General features: G+C 51.8%; 1 protein-coding gene across 4 annotated transcripts in view; it reads right to left on the bottom strand.

The window, feature by feature from the left end:
- ZNF423 (zinc finger protein 423) overlaps positions 1-18897 on the bottom strand; it is a 469528-nt gene that overhangs the window by 320189 nt on the left and 130442 nt on the right. Inside the window, exon 1 of one of the 4 annotated variants that reach the window (XM_081517249.1) lies at positions 5302-5358. The exons of the other annotated variants lie outside the window; for them this stretch is intronic. The gene's annotated coding sequence lies outside the window, so the exon portion shown is untranslated. Of the gene's footprint in view, positions 1-5301; positions 5359-18897 lie in introns of those variants that run through there. 4 annotated transcript variants of the gene reach the window in all.

Raw genomic sequence — 18897 nt, 5'->3', positions numbered from 1 at the left:
TCCCCAAAGGGTCCCTGGGGTGGGCGCTGGGCCTCAGGCAAGGCCCGTGTGGACCCGTGCACACACACGCTGGGTCTCGCCTGCACACAGGAGCAAGGCTATGATTTGTCATACAACCAGCCATGGAGAAGAGGTCTGCAGCCGCAGGCAGGTTCTTTCTCTGCCCTGCAGGAAAGACCTCAGCCTTAAGCACTGAGCGATGTCTCTGGCAGTCTAAGGAACCAAATGAGGAAAAGTTTCAAGCACATCTAACCTGTTCCACCCATCACCTTTGGGTCAAGATCCCTGCTGTGCCCTCACCCTAACCTCAGTGTTGGCCACCCTAGCCAGGGATCGCCCCCTTCTCTCTCCCTGCTCAGTCCCATGGTGACACATCATGGGAGTGTCCCCTAGAATCCACTTCATCTGACTCCTGTCAAATGTCAACCTGACTGTTTGGGTCAAAGAATTCTTCAGAAGTATTCAGATTCCCTGTCTTTAAACTTCAAAGAACTACAGCCAACCTTCTCCACCTTTGTCTTGACTAAAATAATGAGCTGGCTCCCATGCCAGCCTTACAATTTAGCATCAGCAAGACTGATAACTGAATGGTTTTCCCAGGAATGGGATGAACTCAACAGGCCCCCCCAAAGGAGCCAGCTCCTCAGTCTCACGGGTGAGGGAGCTCCCAGCCACGAAAAATGACCTCCTTTGCCTCCTTGGGGCAAAGCCACAAGTCCTCAGGACATGTGTGGGCAAGGGTCAGATCCAGACGTCCAGACATGCATCCGTGCATCCGTGCCGCCTGCTGGCTTCAGCCACTGGGCCAAGCATCCATACAGGCTGACACGAGCAACCTGGCCATTGTAAAAAGAAAATGGTCCACAGACTCATGGAGATATTTTGTCTCTCCTCTTCCTCAAAGAGCCAAGAACACAGGAAGGAATCTAGAATCCAAGGGAGAAGGAGACAGAAACAGATGAGGCAGAGCAAAGAGATGGGGGATTCAGATAGATCCTCCATTCAGTGCATATTTATTAAATCCTGCTCCATGCCAAGCTCTTGCTGAATCCCTCCTCCTTCCCGCTGGTCCTTCTCCTAAAGCCTAGGGACACAGAATGGACAAGTCAAACTCAGTCCCTGTCCCAGATAGAGCTGAGAGTCCAGTGCAAAAGGAAGACTATAAACAAGTAAACACAAAAATAAATTCCTACTGAGACTAACATGACAATTTAAAAAAATAGAGACCAAGAGCAATGGACCCAGTTTGGGAAAAAAGTAGTCAAGAAAGGCGGCACTGCACTGAGTCCAGAAGGATGAGAATGAACCAATCAGGCAAGAAAGAGGGGCGAGTGATTCCATCAGAGGGAAAGACAGACAAAGGAATGATGTAGTCCTAGAACAGGAAGTGGGGAAAGAGGGACTAGAAAGATTAGGATATGGGAGAGGGCCATAATGAGATGAGGGAAGTATTCCAGAACCTTGCATGGAAAGAGACATAGGTGTTGGCACAGGCCTCCTGGAGACTGCCTGTCCCCAAACAGCACCGGATACCTCCCCACATCCATTTCTTTCTTGTTGACTCAAATGAGTTGCTATCTCCAGAAGCCACTAAATCTAAGGAAAGCTGGGGCTCTCATGAGCCCCAGGAGTGATGCTCTATACTCTAGCCTGTGTGCATCTAGTATGCGCAGGGGAGGCCATTCTCACCAATGAAACACAAGGGAGGGACCAGAGGGCCATTTAGGGAAAGTATCCCTCCTCTAAAGACAGACCTGTGTAAGGGAGCTTCTCCCTTCTGGTTTTAGGACATTGATGAGTGAGGGTGTGATGTCTGGCACCAATGCAGCCATTTCTTCACCATGAGGAGACATCTGTGGGCAAGAGCCAATATATTAAGCAGGACAGAACATAAAGACAGAAGGCACCTGAGTTACTGCTGACAGTGTTCAATGCCTCACTAAGCACTCTGAAGCCACACTCCCTCCAGACTTCAGGTCGTATAAGATACTACATCCTCTTTATGCTTGAGCTGTTTTGAACCTGGATTTCGCATCTTCCATCCCAACTGATAGGATTCCACTTCAGCCAGCCAGTTCTATCAAAACAGAATGTTTGGCTTAGCCATTTGCTCTTTCTCTTTCCAGAAGACCCTACACGTTTCTCCGTGCTACTCCCTGCCTCAAACAGTTAGAGATACAAGCCTCTCCAAAGGAAATTTACAACCTCAGGATCTTGGGGGAAAATTCTGTTCAGAGCAGTGAAATGGTCAAAAATAGAAAAGTGAAGAAAGCATCATGCTTAATGACACCATCTAATAATAGTTTAAAAAAAGAAAAACCCCACCATGCCTGAGCCCATGTTCCTGCTCTAATCAATAGAGGTTGTGTGTGTGCATGCTCAGTCATGTCTGACTCTTTGTGACCTCATGGACTGTAGCCCATCAGGTTCCTCTTCCCATGGGATTTTTCAGGGAAGAATACTGGAGTGAGTTGCCATTTCCTCCTCCAGGGGATCTTCCTGCACAGGAACTGAACCCATGTTTCCACGGTCTCCTGCACTGGCAGGCGGATTCTTTACCACTGAGCCACCTGGGAAGTCTCAGTAGACATAACAATAAGATCTTAGGTCATTCTATCCTTGTAATACTCCTAGGAGGTGGGGACATTTTCCTTATTTTATAGCTGGAGAAACTATATATATGTACATATATACTATATATGTATAGATATCTACTATCTACATATATACATATTACTATATATGTATATATATATATCTACTATCTACATATATACTATATATGTATATATATATCTACTATCTACATATATACTATATATGTGTATATATATATATATATATCTAGACATATAGATAGGTAGATAGATATTAGGAGGGTGGGCTCTAGAGCCAGGAGGCCTGGGTTCGAATCTCAGCTCCTTCATTCTCACCAGCTGTGTAACCTTGGGCCTCAGAGCCTCAGTTTGCTCATCTATAAAACAGAGATAACATAACTACCACTTAGAGCTGTTGTGATGATAACATGAGACACTATATAAAGGACACCAGACCCAGAGTATAGTTTTCAACCAGAGCTGTCATGATGAAGGCCTGGAGGTACACTGGGATTTACAGGAGCTACTTTCTAAGTGGTACTCAAGATACCCAGGCTAAGGGACAGAGTTCTGCAGAATGAAGAAGTTGTTGGCATTAATCTATTTCACCCGCTTTCTTTGTTACTTCTGACTTTTTCTCGTACAATGTGAAGGGGGCTTCAGAAAGGCTACCAAATAGCTGAGGGTTCTGCTGGGTCATCTGGGGGTGTGTGGGGCAAGCACCATTCCTTAGCTCTAAAGCCAACTCCAGCCCAGATCCTTTGTCAAAATATCTGCAACTGTACAGGTATTATTCTGGGCCCACCCAACACCAGTAGGTTGAAAATGTATTAGAATCAGCTAAGAACTTATTCGGTCCAAGGCTGCTGACCAAGCTGGGCAATGCTGCTTGAGTCTGAAAAACAGCATGAGATCATGAAACGCCTGTCTTCTGGGGGCAGTAGGCTCTAAAGGGAGCTGCTGAAGAGGAGGCCAGGAATGTTCTGAGCAAAGGCAAGCTCCTGGGAATAAGGGTGTGACCTCCCAAAGTGGCTCCTTTTCCAGATTTCTGCCCCTGGCCAATATGGACATCAGGAAGCCTGGAACCCAGAGCCCCTGGGACAGAGCCAGGGGACCCAAGGGAAGCTCCTCAAATAGGCCGAGACTGAGCAGACATCTCATAACAGATCAGCAGGGGCCTACAGAGCATTTCAGTGAAACACAGGAGCCTCAAGCTTGCAGGACACTGGGAGGGCAGACCCACTGCAATCAGGCTTCCTAATCCCCCAGGGCCGGCAGGCATATAAATGGGTGATGTGAGCAGAGGGGCCGTGATGAATATACCCCACCTGTTGGAGCAGCCTCCACCCCCACCACCACCAGGACTGTCACCAGGCAGGACAGCGGGCCTAGCGGTCCCAAGTCTACCCAGCTATTATGAGAGAGAAGCAAGAAATCTGAATGAATGCTTCTGTGAAATCTCCACATTTTTCAATGCTGGTTTATTTCTTTTAGACACAGCACAACCCAATCAAAACATATCTGTGGGCAACACTGGGCCTCAGGCCACCAGTTTGCAACCTTAATCAAAAAGGCAGAAAGAATACAACATTAAAGAAGCAGATACTGGAGTCTGGACATTTCCTTGTGCTCACCTCGGCCCCCCTCCCTCCCATGCCCCTCCCCTGAATGGGCTCCACAAGTTCCACCCACCAGGCAATGCCTACAGGGCTGGAAACACCTCTCCAGCCCTGAAGCCTGGGTTTCCTCCCGGAACCGGATGGATGGATTTCCATGTGGAAAGAAAAAGGCGTGCGCATGCACCCAGCTCCAGACCCCAGTATTTATACAGTGTCATAAACTGCAAGTGATTATTTTGTTTCATAAGAACAATCACTATGCAAATGAAACCTCCAGCTAATACAAACAAGGCTGCTAAATTCACTTGCCAATGTTTATGAAAAGAAACTCAGTGCAGCCCTGACCAAGCTTGCTAAGAAAATGTTTAATCACAAGATACGTTTAAGTGAGGAAATTAGGCAAATAAGAATAGATATCCTGACTTTGCTCCCAGAGCCCCCACCACCGCCACCCACCCCCTCCTCTATTTAGCAAGACAATGAAATAAAAAGGTTCCCAGAGGACTGACAGATGTCAAGACTCAAGGAGGAAAAGGCAAAAAATGCAGAGATTAGAGAAGCATGGGTCCCAAATTTGAACAGCACCCCGCAGGGTCTGCCACCCCATTTTTTCACATTTGTGTTTTTCAGTGAGGCTGTGGGAAAGGAGGATGGGGAGGGTGCAGGGGGATCCGCAGGGCCGGGCCGGTGGTCAAGCAGGGCGGGCATGCGGAAATTCCCGCTGGCTCATGGCTCCTACAGTTGGCAGCGCTGGAAGCCAGGACACATCCTGTGCGGGGAGCTATCCCACATGGGGCCAGGCCCCTGGACCACAGAACGACGACTCAGGATGGAGTGAGATCCCAGCTGGCAGGCATCCTGGGGCCCTGGCTTCCCACAGCCTGCTTTAGGGCAGGGGGTAGGCCTGGGGACCCAGGCAACACGGAGCAGGATGGAATGATGGGGCGGGGCTCGGGCAGGACCCCTGAAGGAGGATCTCAAGTCCTTAGACTGTCATTCAAGAGTCCCAGGAAGAGTTAACAGCCCCAGTATCAGCATGGATTCTAAAATGTCAGGGCAATGAAAACTCATCTCATCAGGCTTACCTGGGCTCTGACTCTTGTGGTTCCACCATAGACAGCCTGTGTGACTTTAAGCAAGTTACTTTCCCTTTCTGTGTCAGTTGCCTTATCTCTAAAACAGAGTTTAGGAAAACATGCCCCATGATATCATTGTGACAACACTGTGCGTTCATTTGCTTCAGTCATGTCTGACTCCTTGCAACCCTGCCAGGATCCTCTGTCTGTGAGGTTTTCCAGGCAAGAATATTGGAGTGGGTTGCCATGCCCTTCTGAAATCATAGATATAAAATGCTTAGCCGGGTCCTTGGAGCATAGTAAATGCTCAATAAAGGTTAGCTATCTGGTCCAAATCCTTTGTCCCATAGAGGAGGCCCAGAGAAGGTTGGTGGCTTTCCCCAACTCACACAGATCAACAGCAGACAGGGAACTTGACCCCCAGCTCCAATCTCTCCAGCAGAGATTTTAGAAGAATGAGGAGGCTAGGGCCTGGCGCTGCCCCAGGGCCCCTCTGGGAAGTGCGCTCAGCAAGGAGGTGGTGGTAGGAGGGACCTCTGGAGCAACAGCTCCCTGGGGTTGGGGGAAATCGGAGCCGGCCCTGGCAGGGCCTCCCAGGGGCCCAGGGCAGGGGCAGCTGTCCAGAACTGTCTGTCCAGGGAGGGGGCAGGGAGCTGCCACTCGGAGCACGCTGTGTGCCAGTCCCTGGGGCCGGGCCGGCTCAGCCTGCTGGCTCCATCCAGAGCCCGCCCCAAGGGATGCCGGGGGAGGCAGCCAGGATCAGAGCCGCCGGCTGCGTGCTCCCCTCCCCCAGCAACAGGGGACTAAAGTGGGTCAAGGAGGAAGGAGGGGGCCCAGGAGGCCTGGGGGAGGGGCCCAAGGAGCTCAGAAGGCACCCAGAGGGAGGCGACCAGGGGAGGATGCCTGGAAAAGCAGAACCATGTGTGTGGTGGGCCTCAGGGGCGGGCAGGGCAGAGCTGCCAAGGGCTTGGGGGTTCTCGAAATCACCTTGGAATTAACTCCAAGGGGCCTTAGTCCAGGTTCCTATCCCCACAGAGGTCCTTCCTTTGCTCCCTCCCCTTTGTTTCAAGGGCTCCATTTTCCCCCTAATCCCCCAGCCTTGCCAGAGCCCCACCCACCAACCGGCCCCCCAGACCAGGGGTCTGTGAGGAGCCCTCTCCATCAGCTCTGGCCTCCTGGCTCAGACCCAAAGGTGGGCCCAGCTTGGCCCAGCAGTCCAGCCAGGAGGGGCAGCCTCAGGAGAAGCAATCCAGTGGAGCCCACCCTTAGGCCCAGCAGGTCTGTGGCGTTACCAGGTCAAGTCAGGCCCCAGTCACCAGGGAGAACAGTGAGAGTGGGCCCCATCGCCCGCCCCCCAGGGTGTCCTTGGGGAGCCTGGTGCAGAATGAAAGGGAGGGAGGCAGGAAATGCCAGGCAGGGCTGGTCCCAGCTTGGAGGGGAGGCCGGGCTTCGGGCCCCTCCGAAGTAGGGGTTGGGGGCCACAGCCCGACCCTGGGAGGCACGGGCTCTAGTCGGCCTCCACCCCAGGCTGGTCCCCGCCCAATCATCCGCTTCTCTCCCAGCTCCTCCACCCTGCGTGGCCTTAAAAAAAAAAAAAAAGGAAACAGCCACCCAGGCAACTTGATATGGCCCAGAAACCTCCAGGGTCCCTGGGTTCCAGGAAGCCTATGCAGGAGGGGGTGGAGGGCAGGGAATGCAGAGGGTCAGTGCCCAGAGAGATGGACTTCAGAAGTGAGGGTAAGCCTGCTTGCTCCTGGGCCTCTTGGCTACGATGGGTGTCCGCTGAAGGGGTGCCTGGAAACCCAGCCCTGGAGGGGTTCCTGCCCTGGGTTCAAACCCAGGATCCGGGAAAAATGTTGGTGGGGAAGAAGACGCAGGCTCACAGGCCAGGTCCTGGGCTTACGGGGCAGTTTGAGTGGAACCAGAGAGAGGTCCAGAAGACAGGGCCCTTTAAATCTTTGAGTTCCCTCGGCAAGGCCATCCATGCCAAACCACCACATCCCAGATTTCTGGGCTGGGCCAGCTGGACTCTTGGGGCCTGGGGATGGGTGGGGGACAGCAGAAGGAAGGACTCCCCACCCTGAATGCGGCAAGTAAGCACCTCCCACCCGACAGAACAGAGAGTCAGCCTGGCCATGCAGTTCCAACGAAACCAGGAAGCAGGTACAGCCCTGTCCACCAGTCAGCCACCCCAAATGTTCCCAGGGGCTGGCCCCATCCTCCCACCCCAGCCTGTGCAAGCTGCTTCTCCCAGGGCTGAGCTTGAGGAGTAGGCCCAGGCAGGCAGGAGTGGGGGCGGAGAGTGGGGGAGTGTGGACTTGGCTACCAGCTGCATGTTACCGGCCTCAGAGTTATCACTGTTTATGGGTCTGTCTCCCAGCCCAGCTCCTGTGAGAGAGAACAGAAGGAAGATGGCTCTGGGAGTGACGAGGGCGGGCACCTGGTGTCGGGCAGCCTGGCTGTGACACAAGATCTCGAACCTCAAGCTGACCCACCATGCGTCCTCACCTGCAGGATGGCAAGTGTAATGGGACCAGGCTCACAGGGCTGTTGAGGGTATTTATGAGAAAACATGTATAAAGCGCTCAGCAAGCACCAAGCCTCAGTAAATATTATCTCCTCCTGCCAGACCTCTGTCCGTGGAACAGAGCACACTTGGAACTCTCCTAACAAAAGTCAGACAAGGTGAAATGCACAGAGAGATCTGAAGCCAGGTCCAGCCTTACACCAAGCTCAGACCCAGAACATACAGCAGGCCTTACGCTTCCAGGGCAAGCCAGAACAATAGGTATTTTGAGACAGTGGACACACAAAATTCAGAATAAAGCCCATTCAGTTATCCAATTCAGACCGAACTGTGGATGCAGTAGGTACATGAAGGTAGCTATCTTCTACTGGCCTGACTGGAGGCCAGAAGGATGGGGACAGCTCGGGGACTTGGGTGCCAGCGACGGAGCATCAGTACCTACCTCCACCTCCAGCCCTAAGTCTGTGCAGAGGACATGGGCCCTAATATTAGAGATTGGGCCTGGGGGTAAGGACCCCTGTCTGTGGGACATGGGGATCTTGGAAATGAGTAGCCTAATAACTGGACATCATCTCTGCCACATATGTGCAGTGTGAGCCAAGGCCAGGTCACGGGCTTCCCTGGATCACCCTTCCTCATCTGGCAAATCAGGAGGGACCCCTCCAACCTCCTCCCTGGGTACTTGGAGGTGCCCATGTGAACCTCTAGAGCCACTCTGTGCTCAGAGGTCGTGCATACCTCCAGGGTTTTCGAGCTCAGGGTCCAGGGGCCTGCCGGGGACTCCCCAGAAAGGACCTGCAGGCCACCCCACCTGCACATGAGTGTAACTGCTCACTCTTTACTGTCAGTCTCACTACCTCGCCTCCAACTAAACTGCGAGCTCCCTGAAGGCAGAGACCCAGCCCTTTTCACTTGGCACTGTGCACCCAACAATAAGATCTAGCCCAGAATCAGAAACATACATCCAGGGAATGAATGAAGTCAGAAAGTATCCATTCAGTAAGTGAAAGAGTGAGTGAAACCCAGAATCAGTTTATCTGTTCGTAAATCTTGTGTCTGTAACTTCTTGAACATACATAAGTAAACTCAAAAATGCCCTCCCACGCCCGTAATCCCTACACATACACGTAATCCCTACACATACACCCGGGGCGACAGCAAGGACAAAGCTCTGCGCTGGGGTCGGGGGCCTGTGTGCAAATCCTATTTGGTCCCAGCTGTGAGACACTGAGCAATTAGTTTTGCCACCGTGTGCCTCAGTTTCCTCCTCTGTGAAAGGGGGATAATCACAGTACCTACCTCACAGGGCTGCTCTGAAGTTAAAAGTGAAGTGCTCAAAAGCAATCGAGGACATTTATTTATTTATTGTATATATACATCCAAGGACTGGCCCTACAGCGATCGACCGCCCTCTCCCGGCCCCGCCCCAAAGCCGCGAGCCAATCAGCGGTCCAGTCGGTACCGGTGCCCCCGCCCCGCAACCCTCCAAGGCGCACATCTGGCCAGCGGGGGCCGCAGCCCACCCGCCGGCGGCACCCGGCTGTGGGCTAGACGCCGCCGCCTGCTGCCCGCCCCCCGCTCTGGGCCGGGGACTCAGGAGTCCTGGGGGCGCCAGCTGGGCCTGGCCAGCCCCAGACTCCGAGGGGCGGGCGGCGGGGGCGGCCCGCGGTGCGGAACAAGCCCCGGCCCCACCCGGGCAGCGCGAGCGAGCGCCGCAGCCCGCGCCTTCCCAGCCAGCCCCCCGCCGCGGCCGCTTTGTGCCCAAACCTGGGCCTGAGTTATTGCGCCGCAGCCATGGAGCCCTCCCGGGCGGGGGGCGGCCCGACGCGTTCCCAGGACGGCCGCCTCAAAGGGGTCCCTGGGCCGCCCCGCGGGGCGGGCAGACGAGGGCCCGGGAAGGGGCCGCGTTCCCAAGCGCCCGGCCGGCTGGCGAGGCTCGCTGGGCGGGACGGGCCCGAGGTTCCTCCCTCAGGCCCCCTCCCCATCTGTTCTCCTGCCTCCGCCCCCCCCACCCTACCCCCGGATCTCCTGGCCCTCCCCCACTGACCCGACCAATTCCTCCTTCGCTACTCTCCATTTCCAGTTCCCCTTCTCTCATCTCCCGAGACCCAAATCACACCGGGCAGCTCGACAGACAATCGCCAGGAAGGTGCTTGAGGCCCCCAGATCCCACCTCCCTTCCCTGAAGTTTCTGCCCTCCCCACTCCACCAGCCTGGGGTCACAACCCTGGCTTGGAAAAGGTTGGGCCTCTGAGGCAATGGGCTGTGGGAGCCTCCTGGCCTCATTTTCCCATCTGTCAGATGGGGATGGGAATGTGGGTGCAGTGCCAGGCACTGGGGACCCGGCAGTGACCGGGACAGGCAGAGGCTCTGCCAGGTGGTACTTGCAGCCAGCCAGCGGGGTGAGGGACCCTCCGAGCCCTCCGTGGTGACCTGCACAGGGTTACACTGAGATAGGACTCCGTGGTTCTGAGGCTCCTAGGGGGAGATAGGGAGGCAGAAGCCACCCTTGCTCAGAAACAGTCCTATCAGACTGACTCACCACTCAGAGAAGCATCTCTCTGAGGTCTGACTGTGCCCTAGAAACCACAGAGGGCTGGGCCAGTGGAGTGCCCTGCCAGCTGAAGAGGCTGAGGCCCAAGGAAGGACCACACCCCCACATACACACACAACATCCCTCAGCCTTTCCAAAGCACCAGCTGCAAGGCTTCCAGCCCGCAGTCCCCCTCCATCACCCTGGGCTCCAGTGTCACCTCCCAGATGGCCCTGTCTGGACAGCCTTCCTCACCACTCCCTGCCTATCCCAGGACCTGCTTTGTTTCCCAGAAATTGTTATTGACACATGTACTTGTAGGTGGCCTCTCGCCCCACTAGAATAAACATCTGTCTGTTCGTTGTTGTGGCCTCAAGCACCTCAAAGAGTGACTGGTACATGGTAAGTGCTCAATAAACATGTGTTAGATGGACGGAGGAGCCTGGTGGGCTGCAGTCCATGGGGTCGCTAAGAGTCGGACACGACTGAGTGACTTCACTTTCACTTTTCACTTTCACGCACTGGAGGAGGAAATGGCAACCCACTCCAGTATTCTTACCTGGAGAATCCCAGGGATGGAGGAGCCTGGTGGGCTGCCGTCTATGGGGTCGCACAGAGTCGGACACGACTGAAGCGACTTAGCAGCAGCAGCAGCAGCAGCAGGTGAATAAACGAATGAATGAGCAAACTAGTAATGATAGCAGAACTTCGAAGCCCAGAAACCCAAACTGTACCTGGGTCATAAGATACCATGACAAGTGAACAAGTAAGTTTGAAAGTCAGAAACTATTAACAGGTCTAAGAGAATCCCACGTTAGTATTTTAAAACTCTGAGAAGCCCTGAAAGTGTTTAAAACGTGTAACTCTGTTTAACGCAGTGGTTGCCAAATATGTTTGGCCACAGAAAATAGTTTTTATTCTTTTGGTGGAACATCAACGAAATCCTGGAATACATTTTGGGAAACAAGAATATAAACTCATTTCTCACACTCACAACCAGGATTTTACAGATGTCAACTGAATCTTAGCAAGGAGAAAGAACTTGCCTCTTTCTTTTAGCAAAGTCAAGTTTAGCACAGTGCTTGGCATATAAAAGGTGCTCCAAAAGTATTCCAGTGAATGGATATAAACTAAATTCATGAGCAAAGTCTGTCATCAATGTACATTTTTCTATCGCTGTGCTGATGGTCTGAACCATGCAAGCAATAAAAGAATCTCTTCACCGTGGAGGCTGGGGCTCACACTCGCACATCCATGCACATGCATACACACATGCATAGATGCACACACATGTGCAGACTCACATATGCGTGCACACACACACACACATACCCACTGGCACACATACACACATGCACACCCATTTGGGGGCATATGCCAGCCCACACAGTCCCCTTCCATGTGCCTGGCCAGTGCACCCCTTTAGAAAGGCAGCTGTCCTTGGTGAGGTGGGGTGAATGAGGGATACAGAAACCTCATTCACAATCTGTTGGCACCTCCAGGGAACAGATTAAAAGCTTGGTGTTTCCCACACATGTTCTTTGGCGCTGCATTCAAAGCACAAGTACAGGTGAGAGAGACAATAGCTAAGTTAGGCTGCTCCAGAGTGAGTCCAACCGCAACCCTCTAGATGGCCATTTCAGTTTTACAAAGCTCCTTCTCACACCTCTCCTGGGAGGGGAGCACCCATTTCATAGAAAATGAAGCTGAGGCTCACATGGTGAAGAAGTGGGTGGGATAAGAAGTGGGAGTCCAGGTCTGCCAGCTCAGAATCCCCCCACACTCCCCACAGCTTGGAGGTCCAGGTCGTTCCCAAGAAAGACCCTGGCCTGGGTCAGTGACAGCAGCAAGATCTCCCTACTCATCCTTGTCCTGCCCCTGGGCACAATTCTGCCACAAGGTCATTGTATGATCCTGGACATCTGATTTGCCCTCTCTGGGAAAGTCTGACCATTCACATGACAAGGGAGTTCAGCTGATGCTTCTCTAAATCTGTTATGTCTTGTGATCAAAAAAAAAAAAAATAGCCTAAGGCCCCCAACTGAGTGGTGAGAAGTGAGTGTTGAGATGAGATACTGCCTGAAAAGTACATAGCCCAGTGCCTGCATACAGGGGAGCTCATGAAATGGTAGCTGCCCTGGGTGTTGTAATTCTATCTTTCTGGGCCCAAATCAAACATTATCCCCTCTTCCAGGTCTTGCCTCATTCCTCCTAACAAAGGAACTCCTCCAACCTCTCTTAGCCTTCAGCCTGCACCTCTGTCTTGGGCTGCCCTGTCTGGTCCTATGGTTAGGGCTCTGTGTCCACTCCAGACTGTGGCCTCCCTGACAGCATGGCCTCCACCTGGTTCATCTCTACATCCTCCTTGGAGCCCAGGGTAACATACTCATCAGGGTAAGATACTCGGGATATGGATGGATGTGTGGATGGATGGATGGATGGATGGATGGATGAATGGAAGGGGAAGAAAGGAGAGTGAGGGAGAAGAGGGGAGAGAAGATGGAAGAATGGCAGATGGAGAAGTGATGAATAACAGATAGCTGGATGGTGGAAAGATGGGTGGATGATAAGATGGGTGGATGGATGGGAGGGAGTAATGGAAAGGAAGAAAAGCAATGGGAGAGGAGGGGGTAGGAGGAAGGATGGATGACAAGATGGATAGATGATAAATGGAAAATGGATGGATGATAGATGAGTGGATGGATGTTTGATGAAAGAAAGAAGAGACATGACTACAGGACTAGCTGACGGAAAGAAAAGCTCACACCCCCATGCTCCACATTCAGAGTGCTGTTCAGTTCCCCTTCCTAAAGAAATAAAAAATATCCTATAATGATAAGAAAAATGGTCAACTTCACGAGTAATCAGGAAAGTACAAATTAAAACAATGGGCTATTTCTTGCCTGACAGATTGGCAAAAAGGAAAAGTGGGGAAAAGAAGGAGAAGGAGGAGAGAAAGAAGAAGAAAAAAGGGACCTATAATATGTGGGCAAGGATTAGGAGAAACATGTATTCACACACTATTACTGAAGGTACACCCTTCGTGGAGAGCAATTTAGAAATACCCTGGGAAATTTACAAGTGACTACTCTTTGACCTAACAAGTCCACTTCTAGGAATCTAGCCTAAGAAACACAAAGATTTGTAAGCAAGAATGTTACCTTCATCCTTATGTGTAACAGTGAAAAACTAAACATCCATCAATAGAGGACTCTGAACCCACCCTACAGCTTTATGGCTGTTGAAGTGGAATAGTCTGCGACACTAACATGATGATGTCCCCTAGACTAATGGTTCTTAACCCTGGCTGCACAAAGTACCCTAGAAGTTTTAAAAAAAAAAAACAGCTGGGGGACCATCCTCGGAGAGTTTGGATTATTTTGTCTATGGTGGGGCCCAGGTAATGTTATTTCTTCAAGTGTCTAAGATGATTCTAATGCAACCAAGACTGAAAACTCACTGCTTCATGAAAACAACGAATAACAGAAAGTATAGCCAACCAGTATATGATACTATCTAAGTTTAAAATTATGTATGCATGGGTGTATATACCTATGTTTTCATGTAAATTCACCACAGAAGAGGTCTGGGAGGAAAGAGAACTGTGGATAACAGTGCTCATCTCTGGGGGAAGAGGGGATTAAATTATTTTTGAAGATGTGTGAATCGGTTATTAAAGATGTGGCTATTGACAGCCCACAGGGAGGAGAGCACGGATAGGTGGGGAGCAGTACAGACTTCCCATACCTTCACTCGTGATCCTCTCTCCTTCCCAGGGTCCAGGGACTCCTCCAGCCCATAGAGAAAGCATGAGTTTCACTGTTGTCTTTTCAGGGATCCTTGGGTAGTTATAAGGCAATGCTTACTGACTCAGGCTCTGGGCTAATCCCAGCTCTGCCCCCCTCCAGCCATGTGACTTTGGGCAAGGGACTTCTGGGCCTCAGTTTGTGAATCTGTGCATCTGTGAAATGGAGATAAATCAGAGAACCAGTTGGGGGGACAGGTGGGAGGAGCTGAAGGCAGGGCCTGGCCACGATTGCCCCTCCACACCCTCCCCAGCATTGGGCCAGCCATGCTGGTGGCTCTGACAGGCATGGGCATATGTAGGGCCTGGACATTCTCCATCCACGTTGCCCCCTGGATTAGAGGAGCACCAGAGAGCCTACTCCAAGGATGCCTGGCAAAGGCCCTGGGGCCAAAAGAGCCAGGGACACCTCAGGCTGAACTGTCAGACATGTGAAAAGATTTTGACATCACAGTCAAGCCCTTGACATGTCTTCTCTTATCTGACATACCCTTCGATCCATGAAAGGGCCAGGGGAGCGAGGAGGGATCCAGATGCCCTGATGGAGGATCCCCCACATCTGCCTCTTCAGACTTCTTACCCTGTGGACAGGTCACTTTAAAAAGTACCTTGAAAAGGGGTTTCCCTGGTGGTCCCATGGTTCAGAATCTGCCTGTCGATGCAGAGGACTCTGGTTCAGTCCCTGGTCCAGGGAGACTCCTTATTAGTAGCAACGAAGCCCAGGCACCACAACTACTGAGCCCGCATGCTCTAGAGCCTGTGCTCCGCAGCAAGAGATGCAACTGCAATGAGAAACCCAAGCACTGCAACTAGAGAGTAGCCCACGCTCACTGCAAGTTAAGAAAGCCCTCACACAACAACCAAGACCCAGCACAGTCAACAATTAAATATATATCTTTTTTAAATGCATTTTTTAAAAAAAATACCTCAAAAAGACCTAAAAATATCTTTCTAGTTTGTTTTATTTTAAAGCCAAAGCATCTTGTGCTTTCCCACTCTTATGTTCCAGAGATTAAAATCTTAAACCATCTAAGACAGAGAGCTAGTCCCACCAGTTCCGTTCCATTTCACAGATGGGAAAACTGAGGCCCACAGAGGGCACTGTCCTGCCCAAGATCACAGAGCATGCCTCCTCCAAACCACAACCCTCTCGTGTGAGAGAAATAAGTCAATCTTAACACAGACCTTCAGCGATGGGGGGGGGTCTTTCTTTTTTATGCTGTTTTATTTTATTGGCAGTTTTCCCTGCAAACATATCCTGTTTTCCTCCTTCCTTCTCCCAACCCATCCCTCACTCCTAGTGCTATTCGGGGACAAACTGTCCCTGAAAGATGCTGAAGGACCCGAAGGCCACTTAGTGGAGATGGGACCGCAGAGTCCTGGCCAGCACTGAGCTGGGTCAAATATGTCCGCTTTGAAGCCCCCTTAGGATTGTGGCAGGAAGAGGGAAGAGGGAGTAGTTTATTCAATTAAAAGTTCTGTTTTATTTAAAGTTAGTATGAAAATCTCATATTGCTTTAATTCTTTGAAAACAGTGCTTTACAAACTAGCACAATGATTGCTACAGTAGCTACAATCTCACAGGAGGAAAGCACTACATACCTACCCACCCTCGGGCTAAGGGTGAAGGGGGAGGATGGGCACAGAGCATCCCAACCCCAAGGAGGTGTGAGGGCTCCCAGTCCTCCAGGAGGAGCATCTCCCACCTCTTGAACAGAATAGGGGTTTGAGCAGGGGAATGGGGCAGGAGAGACCACCAGAGATGCCAGCCGTGAGCCTGAGTCACCCATAAAGATGTTGTTTTTCAGTCGCTCAGTCGTGTCCGACTCTTTGCCAGCCCGTGGACTGCAGCACGCCAGGCTTCCCTGTCCTTCACCATCTCCCAGAGCTTGCTCAAACTCATGTCCATTGGATCGATGATGGCATCCAATCATCTTATCCCCTGTGGCCCCCTTCTCCTCCTGCCCTCAATTTTTCCCACCATCAAGGTCTTTCTTTTCCACTGAGACAGCTCTTCCCATCAGGTGGCCAAAGTATTGGAGCTTCAGCTTCAGCATCAGTCCTTCCAATGAGTATTCAGGGTTGATTTCCTTTAGGATTGACTGGTTTGATCTCCTTGGTGTTCAAAGGACTCTCAAGAGTCTTCTCCAGCACCACAATTCGAAAGTGCCAATCAATTCTTTGGCGCTCAGCCTTCTTTACATAGAGATGGTCTGTGCCGCCTTCATGTGAGTTTACCCATTCACTCACTAACTCATTCATTTAGGAATTCATCTAGTCTTTAACCAGTCATTTGTTCACAATTCACTCATTCACCTGTGTACCCGTTCATTCATTCCCTCAATAGCTTACACAGTTACTCATTCACCTAACAAATCCTTTTAAACACAAGGACCCAGAAGCCCAAGACGAGGTCAGCTGCAGTCATCTGTAAGTGAGCATGGCCTCCTGGAAGCCCACCAGGCTGACCGCATCCCATGCAAAGATACTCTCCCCCTGGCCAGTAGACCAAGGCCAGCTTTGCTGACTCTCAACAGGGCTGCCCTGGGGACTGGAGCTTTGAGCTACTCCCTGTGGCCCCAAGAGACAGACCCAGGACCATCACACCTAAATTACGGGAGGCGGACTGCAGTTTCATGGAAAGAGAAACATGGGAAATTCAAGCTGAAAAGGCACAATTTGTGCCGTAGAGGTCTTAAGCTCCCGGAGACTGAAATGTGTGAGTCCAGGCTGGATGGAACTCAGGATGCCACAAACACACGGGAAGGCTGAAGGAAGTGGCCTCCAAGGTTCCTTTTCAACCTGGGATTTTCAAGATTCTGAGAAGTTCAAAGGCAAAAATAGTAAAGGTCTGAATCTTCCCAACATGTGTGCCAGGCCCCTGGCTGTCCCTCTCTCCCCGAGGGGACAGGGCATCTGCAGAGCGGTCCTGGGCACTGAGAATGCGTGCTCTGCTCCTGGTTCCCCAGAGAACCCAACGCTCACTGCAGCCTCAACCCCAGGTGACCGGAGCCTGCCCCTCTCCATCCCCCCACCCTGGGAGCCTGATCTCCTCCCTCACCCTCTCCTTGGGGATTCTCTGGAGCTGGTGATTGTCTCTCCTCTCCCCAGCTTCAGACCTGCAGCCCCATGGGGCTAGGGACAAAGCAATAGCTCAAGTTCAGGAACCAGAAATATGCTGTACGTTGCTGGCAGCTATGGGGTCCTGCCGGCACCCCCTCCAGGCCAAGGGGGTACACCCAGGCCTGATGTAGCAGCCCCTACCATGCCAGCTCCCTTATCCAGCCATGCCCTGCTCCCTAACCCAGCCCAGATGGCCATCACTCTGCCTCAGGCAGGTAAAATTCAGTGCAACAGGAGTTAGGTGAACAGTATGTTTTATTTAATTAGGATCAACAGAAGAGATAAACCTCACAGCAGGATAGGGAATGACAACGCTGCAAAAAATAATCCATGCCCAGGTAACGAAAGGGCAGATTTCAATTACAGGAAAAAATGTGGGAGGAAAAGGGAGCTGGCACCTCAAGGAGAACAGTTTAAGAGTCTGTAGCACCCAGATCGGCGGGCCAGAGGCAGTGGGCGCTCTAGGACTGGAAACCAAGGCAACTAAGTGGCCATTCCACAACAGCTGTCCCTCCCCTGCGCCATCACAGACGAACCAGCCTGAAGTGTGCAGGGCTGGTAAGTCAGAGGGGCTGTCTGGGTTCTGGCAGGCAGACATGGGGGTCACGGGCCAACCTCACACCTGCCAGTCTCAGTCTCCAGAGGAACGGTGCCCCCAAGGAGAGAGAATGAATGTTCTCATCCTGAGAGTCATCACCAGATCCCTCAACAGCTCCAAAGCACCTCTCTTGCCCAGCTCTCAGCCCTGATGGAGCCCTAATGCGCGCTTTGAGCATGCCAGTCTCCCCTCTCTCACTGGAGCAAGGAAAAGCATCACCAGTTCTCCAAGTCACTGCATCTTCGGGGCCTCTGTTTCTCCCCTCTCCGTGGAAAACGGAGACCTTGAACTGATGGCCTCCTCAGAAGGTGATGGGTTAAGTTCCCCCCAACCCACCACCACCACCTGGGTGTCGGCTAAAAATGAAAGTTCGTGATGGGTGCACAACGATGTGAATGTACTCAAAGTCACTGAGACTGACACTTAAAAATGTTAAGATGGTAACTTTTACGTTATGTATGTGTGTGTGTGTTAGTCATTCAGTCACATCTGATTCTTTGCGACCCCATAGACTGTAACCCTCCAGGCTCCTCTGTCCATGGAATTCTCTAGGCAAGAATACTGGGGTGGGTTGCCATGACCTCCTCCAGGGGATCTTCCCAACCCAGGTATCAAACCCGGGTCTCCAGCACTGCAGGCAGATTCTTTCCCATCTGAGTTACAAGGCATCTTACCTCAATTTTTTTAAGGGAAGAAAATGAAAAGTTGTTAGTCCCTACCCCAGACCAACTAGGCAAGCATCTCTAGGCTCTGAAAGTGGGAATCTACAATTTTAACCAGCTTTACAGTTGGTAAAGAATCCTCCTGTCAATGCAGGAGACACAAGAGAGATGGTTTCGCTTCCTGGGTCAGGAAGATCCCCTGGAGGAAGAAATGGCAACCCACTCCAGTATTCTTGCCTGGAAAATTCCATGGACAGAGGAGCCTGGTGGGCTACAGGGGGTTGCCTGTGGGGCAAGAGTCGGACACGACTGCACGTGCACACGCATGCACACGCACACACACACTCTCTCCAGGTG

Source organism: Giraffa tippelskirchi, chromosome 7, assembly GCF_054371585.1.
Source record: "Giraffa tippelskirchi isolate mGirTip1 chromosome 7, T2T-mGirTip1v1.2.pri, whole genome shotgun sequence".
NCBI lineage: Eukaryota > Metazoa > Chordata > Mammalia > Artiodactyla > Giraffidae > Giraffa > Giraffa tippelskirchi.
Note: the sequence above shows the minus strand (reverse complement) of the source record. Positions and strands in the feature narration are given on the sequence as shown.